Below are 6031 nucleotides of genomic sequence, written 5' to 3'. Positions count from 1 at the left end.
AAAAGAAAAATAGAGAAATAGAGAAACAAAAGTGTTATCATGCAGGGCCTTAATATGAAGAAAAGATGTTCCCAATTTCCAGCATATGACTGGCCACACAAGCAGAATGTGACATGTCATATATTGCTCATTCTTATCTTCTTTCCATTTAGGAGAATACCCCCATGCAGCATCACGTGTCCCTTCCTCAACAAAGGACATGAAACTCATTTCAATGCCATAATCAATTCTACAGAAGTTGCAACAACAGTTAAGCATGAATCATCACCTTTAGTTCTAATATACACGTTGCAAAGTAGGGCAACATCTTATTGGGGGCGCAGTGAAAACAGTAATCCCTCTAACCTTAGCCTTAGTTTTCTCTTTCTTGTTGTGTTCTAGTTTTTTTTGGGTAAAGAAGAGAGAACCCAGATGAATAGTAAATACCTCGAGTTGGGTGAAGAGGCCATGATAACCGCGAGCCCTGAAGAAGTAATCAACTGCATCATTGGGTTCAGCAGCTCTTTCATCGCTCATGGCCATGGGCCTTTGTTGTGCCCCTCCTATAGCCTGTTGTCCTCCCTTTCTGTCCGAAAAGCACCCACCCATTCTCTCTCTCTCTCTCCGTCTACTGTGAACAAGAGGGTCAGTGCTTTAGGGGAACGGAAGTAGGAGGGTTTCTTGAATATCCGTTTCTTGCTACAAATGCTCTGGAATTTCAACCGTAGAGGGTATCTTTTAGAGAAAGAGAAACGTCCATTCCATAATTATATCTTCACTAAAATAGGGAAGTTCCAAACTTCAGCACAAAGCAGAAAATCTACTTTTCTTGAAAATTCCCAAACAGCAAAACCAATCAACTGAAGCAAGCAGAGTATTGCTGTATCTGCCAATAACTGAATTGCTCTGCTAAATCGAGTTGTTGAGTTGGGTATTTGATTTTCCCGCAATTCACAATTTTAAAAGAGAAGCTTTGGATTCAAAATCTTCCTACGAAATACTTGGAACTCTTGAAGAGAGGAGCTTATAGATAGTGTTGCCCTGGTGAGAAGGATCAGATAAATGTAAAGTGTAAAGTGTAAACCGTGTTTGGTATTCTTTGAAAATACTATAACCTACGAGGGTATTTGTGAATCGATTTCCATATACCTCTCTTGAGGTATCAAGTTGTTATAAAAACACCCCAGTTTTGGGAAATTTTGTGTGCTCTCCTTAAGTTTTTAAAAGTTAACACATGCCTTCATGCCTTCATGCCTACATTCCGTTAGTTTAGGATTAAAGTGTTCAAATCAAAGGGTAAAATAACAAAAATGCCCTTATAAGGAAAAAAAGACGTGTAACTCATCTTTCCAAATCGTTTTGGATTTGAAAAAATAGAAAGATGAGTTACAGACATCCTTCCTAAAAATCGATCTGAAGAAGAAGCTGATTGTCCATCACATATAGTTTTCCCTCTAAAGCCAACCCATCCCCATAACGAAGATCCTCTCTAACATTTTCAATTTCAAGGTGGATTCAGACAAATGGAGAACTTCACCAAGAATCCACTCAATTAATTTTATCTACATAAGAAGAGTAAGTATTTCTACCTCTGCTTTGACATTAAAGGAAGAGTTTCATTTCATTTCATTTCATTTCATTTCATTTCACTTACCTCCATTACTCAAATGAATGCTTTCACAGTCAAGTGGAAGGAAACTAAACTGAATTTAATGAGTGTGGGGTGAAGTAGTGGCCCCATTAATTAGTGTCATTGTGCAATTAATATTCACATGATCACTTCATTCCCCACCTCACCAAACCAGAGAGATTCTTACAACGTTCAATTACACCTCTCTAACATTTTTTTTTTTTTGCTTTTATCAAAGTAGAAGCTTTTATTTTTTTTTTTTTTTTTGATAAAGAAGTAGAAGCTTGATGTGGCCACCCAAAATTTGGTCTAGAATTGAAGAACCCTATCATCAACTACCAATAGAATCTTTCAGTACAGGCCATTTGTAAACAGAGCTAAATTCAATTCAATTCAATTCAATGCAAATCCATTTTACGGTGGATACTTTCTTCCCTTCTTTTTTTTTCTTTTCTATAGTTTTCTTTCAATTTACAACTCTCTTGCATCTCTGTTCTGAGTATTGGGTACTTTCACATAATGAATTAAGGAATAATATCTCACCAACAACTTACTAGAAGGATACCTGCAACTTATCTTCCTTTTTTTCAAACCCTAATACGGAATTTATTCTTTTTTGTTTTCTTGTAAGGACATTTTTATCAGTTTATCCCTTGATTTTAACACTGTTAATCTTAAACTAACAGAATGAGGGTATGGGTTAACTTTTAAGAACCTCAGAAGGGCACATGGAATTTCCCAAAACTTAGGAGTGTTTTTATAATTATGTGATACCTCAGTGGAGGTATGTGAAAAGTTCTCTAAAACTTTTTCCAGAATAGATAAGGGTAGTTTTGACTTTGCATAATAAATACAAAAGCAAAGATTAATGAGAAAACTTCACCTACCCAAGCGTTCAGTCATAAAGTCACTATTCAAAAACTCTCTTTTTCTTTTGATGAAAAAAGTTTTCTTGCACCGTGATTGAAGGAAACGTACGCTCATCTAAGGCCAAATTTGATATGATTTCTATTTCAATTTCAGATTGATGTCATGAAACAGTCAACAAAGATTTTTAATTAAGAAATTGAAGTTGTTTTGATTGGATCAGTTTGAAATATTTCAAGAATAAGAAATTCGCATGGAAGTTCAATTTCAGAGAATTAATTCTTTATATTTCTTTGGGAGAGGTTGATAGTGGCCGGAGCGGAGACGAGGTGGGGCCGAGAAGGGGTGGTGGTGATGGTGGTGCCAGGATGGTGGTGGTGGTGGTGTTGGCGGCGACGAGGAGGTGGTGATGGCATGGTGGTGGGGAACCATCAAGAGAAGAAGAGTGGCGTTAGATTTTTAGTATAAAATTACTACATTACCCATCAAATTAACCTTGTGCTCATTAAAGAGCAAGAGTGAAATCAATTTTTATTTCAAAATTAAAATCTATTCCATTTGATTTTTTTTTTCATTGAAATAAGGTGCAAAAATCAAAAAGTAAAAGATTTCCGAAATAGAAATCACCCCATGAAATAGAAATAGAAATCATACTGAATCAGGCCTTAAAATCATAAATGCTATGTCCCCCTATCATGGTTTTTAAAAATTGAGAATCGAATCATTGAATCGGCCTATTTGTATCAGAACCTGTCATGACTGATCCCGATTTCAATCAATCCAACACGGCTGATTCACACTCAAAACCCTAGAAAATTTTCATATTTTTAGATTTATAGACTGATTCTAGGGTTCTTGAAGGCCGATTCATCATTGTATGAATCTGTCTCTGATTCCGTATTTTAAAACCTTGCCATATAGTACGAAATCGATAATACCACTTGACTGCTTCTCAGTATCCTTAGGACAACATCCGAATCCTCACCGTTAGCTGTGGGCAAAGGAAAATTACCTTTTTCTCTTTTTCTTTTCCATTTTTTCTTCTAATTAACAATTGAGTTAAGTTCCCATGTAATGTTTTGCTCCCTTCGTTGTGAAACACTTTATGTGATAAACATCTTCCTCAAATTTTGATTGAAATTACATTTTTTTCTTGGAAAATTAATTTAAAAAACAACCAACGAAGGATAAGAAACGTTTTAAGTACTATTGGAAGCTTTTTTTATGGATGGTATCGAATAGTCTGAATCGTCTGATCCATATCGGTATCGGTAGTCAACAATACCGATTGTAAGGTGATCACATATCAATGGATCAGTACGGACCAAGGGTATAAAAGTAAATCTATCTGATACAGCCAATTCGGTTCAATATCTGCCAAGGCAAATTTGTTATAGCTAACAACTATATGGGAGAATGTTCTTTGTGCCACAACTATAAGGGTAGGATGGTCATTACGCTCACCCCATGTGCCTAATGTTTTTATATTTAGTTTGTCTTGGGCTTCAATCCTCATTTTTATACTCTTCCTCTCCTTACAAGTGCAAATGTTTTACAACCAATGACTAGTTTTAGCTTTTCTTGGGGTCCAATCCTCGTTTTCCTATTCTTCCTTTTAAGTGCAATGCAAGTTCCAAAAATCCAAGCTGATTGGTTTCCTTTTTTATTTTGCATTGTCTTTTCTTCATTTTCTAGAAAGTCTCTGTAAATTCATTTTTGGGCAAGAATTCTCTTTCCGGGAGGAGTGCATACAGAAGTATTAATTGGGGCGAAATTTCCACCTTTCATGGGGTGGGGTGATCATTTCACCTCATATTGTGTCTAGGCGCAGAAGTAATGCTCCCGATCATAGTCATTTTTCCCATTATTTTTTGTATTTTAGCAAAAGAAAATTAGAGCGGTGGAGAAGTAATGGGGCATCGTAGTCTAAACTCATTAACAGTGGAGAAAGTAACAACTTGGATGGATGGTTTGCACTCATTTAAGATAAATTCCCAAAGAAAATAATAGCTTGGCGGACTTCTTTTTTTTTTTGGTAAAGAAGAGACTATTCATTAGAACGTGTTGAGCACATGAACTCAGAAATACAAGAAGACTGAATCCACGGAGTGGAGATAGGCCAGTCTTTCCTACACGATAAGGAAAGGGCCTTCCTTGCCAATGAGTCAGCTAACATGTTGATGTCTCTTGGAATAAACTCAAAAGAGCATGAAATAAAAAAGGAGGACAGGTGGGTGATATCACTAAGGATTGGCCTAACAAGCAGAGGGGCTCTGTCTTGCTGTCCCTTAATGAAAGATATAAGATCTTTGTTATTGGATTCAAACTCCACAGATTCTTGAAGCTCCGCAATTGCCAGAAGCATATTGTTCCTTAAAGTCAACGTTTCTCCCAAAATAACTGAATCAAATGTTTCCGATTTCAAGGAGGCAGCAATAGGCTTCCCTAGGTGATCCCTGAGAATGTAACCAAGCCCTCCTTTGTTATCCTTACCCAAAGATGCATCACAATTCACTTTACATTTTCCTGCTGCTGGAGCACTCCAATGATTTGGATGGGGAGATTGAGTCGGAGACAAATGAGGAGGGGTAATTAGATTTGTGCTTTGTGCAAGGAGGTACTCAATAGCTGCCATATGAGCTCGGTTGATCACCACTGCAAGCGTAGTAGAGATGCCATTGAACACTTTCTCGTTCCGAGCTAGCCAAATGTTCCAAGCTAAGAAGCTGCACAGAGTCATATTTCTTCTTCCCTCTTGCTTGCTATGGCTGGAGAGAGTTTCCCAACTGTTATTTATCCAATCTCCAAAGGTTGAAAGCTCTCCAACAGAGCAATGTAGGAAAGGGAGCATCCAAACCAAACGGCCCTGGCAAAAGCGCAGTTGAGCAGAATATGATCTATACTTTCCAATGGAGCATCACAGAGACTACAAGAAGGGTCGAGGGAAATGTGCTTCTTACTAAGAGAGGTACCAGTTGCAAGCCCTCCAGCACAGGCTTTCCACATGAATGTCTTGATCTTGGGCAGTGTGGAGCAATTCCATATCTTCTTCCACAAGGGAGCTTGGCTGAGAGGAAGGTTGGAGGAAGAATTACTCTGTAATTGCTAGGCACCTTCACTGTTGCAGAGGAGATGATAAGCAGATTTGTCGCTGAATTTGCCATTTCTTGTTGCCCCCCATCTCAAAATGTCTTCCTGTGGAAATAGAGATAGAGGGATTTTGAGAATAGCAGCTTTGTCACAAGGTTCAAAGAACTGATTTAGGAGGTCTACTTTCCAAGTCCTGTTATCATGATCAATAAGCTTAGCAACCCAATGGAGATTACAATCTTGGGGCTTTGGATACACAAGTCTGAAGTTTGTGGTTGAAGGGATCTAGTTGTCGTCCCATATACTAATCTGATCCCCTTTTTCTACTTGCCAAATCAGGTCCAATAACAGGGCTTTCCTCCCTTCAATGATGTTGTGCTAAGCCCAAGAGCTTTGAGACCCCACTGCTGCATTGAGAAAGTTGTTGGAAGGATAGTAGATGCTTTTCATAAATATTGCTCATGT

At 37.9% G+C, this 6031-nt stretch overlaps 1 long non-coding RNA gene across 1 annotated transcript; it reads right to left on the bottom strand.

Moving 5' to 3' along the window:
• Window positions 1–424: 424 nt before the first annotated feature.
• On the bottom strand, window positions 425–3698 carry LOC122660176. Its single transcript, XR_006332641.1, has 3 exons — window positions 3684–3698; window positions 1212–1217; window positions 425–599 (listed from the first exon to the last, which is right to left on the bottom strand). It is a non-coding gene; the product is annotated as an uncharacterized LOC122660176 (long non-coding RNA).
• Window positions 3699–6031: the final 2333 nt, after the last annotated feature.

Source organism: Telopea speciosissima, chromosome 4 (genome assembly GCF_018873765.1).
Source record: "Telopea speciosissima isolate NSW1024214 ecotype Mountain lineage chromosome 4, Tspe_v1, whole genome shotgun sequence".
NCBI classification, from domain to species: domain Eukaryota; kingdom Viridiplantae; phylum Streptophyta; class Magnoliopsida; order Proteales; family Proteaceae; genus Telopea; species Telopea speciosissima.
This window is presented reverse-complemented; position numbering and strand designations above follow the sequence as displayed.